We start from the raw sequence: 3,496 nt of genomic DNA, 5'->3' as shown, positions 1-3,496 counted from the left end.
GTTTTTAATTTAATAAAATTAGTTTATTAGTTTTTCATTTAATGATCTGTCTACTCCTAAAACAATTTCACTTGACTTCTCTTAAATCTGTTTGCAAAATTGTGCCAACAAGGCACAACAGCCATTCCTTAACTGAGAGAATTTTTTTTAAATGGTCTTTATAAATGTTCTGGGGGATTTTGGCACCCAGAAACCTAAGCAGCACCTATTTCCAGAAAAGCTGACTTTCCTAAGCGTTAAATTCAAAGAGCAATCAAACAAGAAAGAAATGTGGTCCTTTGTCAACACTCGTAGTGTTTCACATTACTTAAGGAAGCTAAAAGGTTATGTGTTTTAAAGAAATTAGGATGGTATGATTTATAGTCCACCTTGAAAATGTTAAACAGAGGTAGCCCAAGTGCCTTTGAGAATTAAGTGTTTGTAAATCTCCAGTCACTCAGAGGTGACAAAAGTATTCTACTCTATTATCAGATGGCAGATCCTCAGACATGTCAGCTGTGCCTCCAGTCCAAGGTGGAAATTAGGTGAATCCAAAAGAATGTTTCCTTTCCTCTTCCTAAAGCACATCTGATTTAAATTTTAAAAAAAATTTTTTTTTTTTTTTTGCGGTACCAAGAATTGAACTCATGACCTTGCCCTTGCCAAGCAGGCGCTTATGACACTGAGCTATATCCCCAGCCCCTAGAGCACGTCTGACACAGGAACTTTAGGGTGGCCACTTACATAAGTCCTAAGTGTCCCAGTGCGGTTGCCTAATGAGACAGCTCCAAAAGGTACCCAGGAAACTCCACTGTTTTGCATTCCAAATGGCCCATGTACTCTTTACAGGTGAGAGTGCACCCCAAATGGCGCATGCCCAGAATTAGCCCAAAAGGCCAATGTTGGATATAACCCAAAGTTTACCCATGATCCCATTTCAAAATCAAGCAAAGATTCAACTATGAAGCTGGTGTTTTCTGCTTGTGTGGTTTTTTATTGAACAACTGGTGTTCTTTTAGGACGCAACAACATCCTTGTTAATAATCATAAAATTATGTAAAAATATTAAGCAGCAGCATTTATAGCTCTGCCTCACCCAGCTCCCCTCATTCCTTCTCTTTTATTTGGCATATGCTCTGTAGGCGGGAGATACCAAAGACAACAAATACCCAGGAGCTGGAAGTCTTGAGTCAAATCCCAGTGTACTATTCCATCACTGTGTAACCTTGGATGAACCACCTAAGCACTGCGTTCGTTTCCTTAGTAGTAAAAGAGGAAGAGCTGTCGCCCAGTGGTCGCAAAGAATAAACATGTGAGAGCACGTAGCACAGGCCCCCGCAGATAGGCGTTCTTTGAGTACTGAGTATTTACCCATTGTTCTTAGCTTCTGTACATGACTCTGTAACTTCTAGCCTTGACCTTGCAACTTTGCAAATGTAAAGGAGATAAACCATGTTAAATTCAGCATCTCCATGGAACTAACTTTCCAACACAGTGAGAAGCAACATTTTAAAAAGCACATTTGGATGAGGACAGATTGGGTAGACTGCAACCTTTAACGTAAACTAGCATACAGTACCTAACAAAGTACAAATGTAAGCTTTATTTTGAAGAGAACCATGTATTCCCTCTGTTCTGATGAGTCTCTAACCCATGTCACTAACCAGTGTTCTTTTCATGCCATTCAAAAGACTCAAAGAGAAGCTAAGTCAGTTTTGTATTCGTTCTATTTAAAATTACTTTACTAAGAATATCCTTTGTGTTTGTCCTCATGGTTGATGAAATGCGAAGGTACCTGACATACCACCTCCTGTCTTACACAAACTGCTGACCCATCATGGCATTTCCCATCACTGCTTTCTAAAACAACACAGGAAATTTCAAAACTGGACAGCCAAAAGAAATTAGGATGAACTAGTCTCTAAAAACAGAGTTATTTAAAGAAAAACAAAATCATGCCTGAATGGATAACTTATGATTCAGACAGACCAACATTTAATTGGTATTAACTACTCTACTAGAGATCTATTTAATGCACTTAGGTAAGACTTTATTTCCATGAAATTGGATCTTTGGTTCAAAATCTAATCTCCTACCAAGGACTCTGCACTCTATAGATGATGTAATGGTAAGGTAGGCTCTTAACATTTCATTGCCAGGAATATAAATGAAATTGATCAGATTATTTGCCAAATAATGTTTCTTCAGCATGGCCAAGTCCTCCCCCAAATGGGCTGTCAAAGACAGGAACAAAAGGCAGATAGTATTAAAGTTGTATTTTCCAGCTTCATCTTGCAGGACTCAAATTCAGCCATGAAAAGAAAATAGTATGAATGAAAAAGTGATTTGTTGTATAGCTTATTAGTTGAAAAGACCTTTGGGTAGAAGAAAGAAGCAAAACCTAAAAGGTCAGATCTCTTGGCAAGTCAAAATACTGACCAAAATGAAGGATAAAACAATACAAGACATTCCACTGGAACTACATGATATTCCTTCATAATATTATCACTATCATTTTTATGACATTAGTAATCATGGAAAAAAGTTATAATTTTATGAATACAAAATTCCTAATAAACAAGCTTCTTTCTTTCTTGTTGAACGTTTCAAATACTATTGCGAAGCAGGAATATTCCAAACAATAGTACTCTGTCCTAACTGAAGCTACGCTTCTGTTACTCCTAGTCCCAAAATACAAAAAGGCAGAAATATTATTTGCTCAACTTCTAGATTCATTGTGGTCAATGAATGACATATTCATAGATAAAAATGAAATGTCACTATGTCAAAGCTTTCTAAAACTCTTAGCCTAATGTACAAGTCCATAATGATCTGCGTAAAAATGCTAGTGAGCTTTCTCTGTCAAAGACAAGAAAATAAATCAAACCATTCGATGCTAATAAGAGACTGAATTTATTCAGCAAGTATTTACTGAACCCTTACTATGTGTCAGGCACTATTTTAGGTGTTGGAAATATATTGTGTTGATTTTAAAAAAATCTTCACTGTGCTTGTATGATAGAGGAAGAATACAAAACCACAAACATAAATAAGTAAATTACATAGTAAGTTAGTTAGAAGGTGATAACTACTATTCAAAACAAAATAGAGCAACTGTGAGAAGGAATGACAATAGGGCTTCTCTGAAAATTTTCCCAAACCATAAAAGGAGAAAATAAATTTCTTTATTGGAAACTCTATATTTCCATTCATGACAAAATAAAACATTTCTGGCTGTTTAATGTCCATAGGATTTTCAAGCAGGAAACTGAAGAGATTTTAAAAATAGGAAAGTGGAGTTGAAAATTCAGAAAGGTAACTCTCATAAAACAGATGCACACTCAAATAGAGTTCTTGCCGTGGTGAAATCTGCCTACTGCAGTAGTAGAGCACAGTGCAGAACCTCCCCCAGTTTTAGAAAATTCCATGGTTCTAGACACACTATCAGTCACAGAGGATCTGATGAATCAAATCAGCTGAGGACAATCTGGTAGGGACAAACAATGCAGAAGTCAAA

Source organism: Chinchilla lanigera, unplaced genomic scaffold, assembly GCF_000276665.1.
Source record: "Chinchilla lanigera isolate Chin_1 unplaced genomic scaffold, ChiLan1.0 scaffold00008, whole genome shotgun sequence".
Classification (NCBI taxonomy): Eukaryota; Metazoa; Chordata; class Mammalia; order Rodentia; family Chinchillidae; genus Chinchilla; species Chinchilla lanigera.
The sequence above is the reverse complement of the archived record's forward strand: the minus strand, read 5'-3'. Positions refer to the sequence as shown.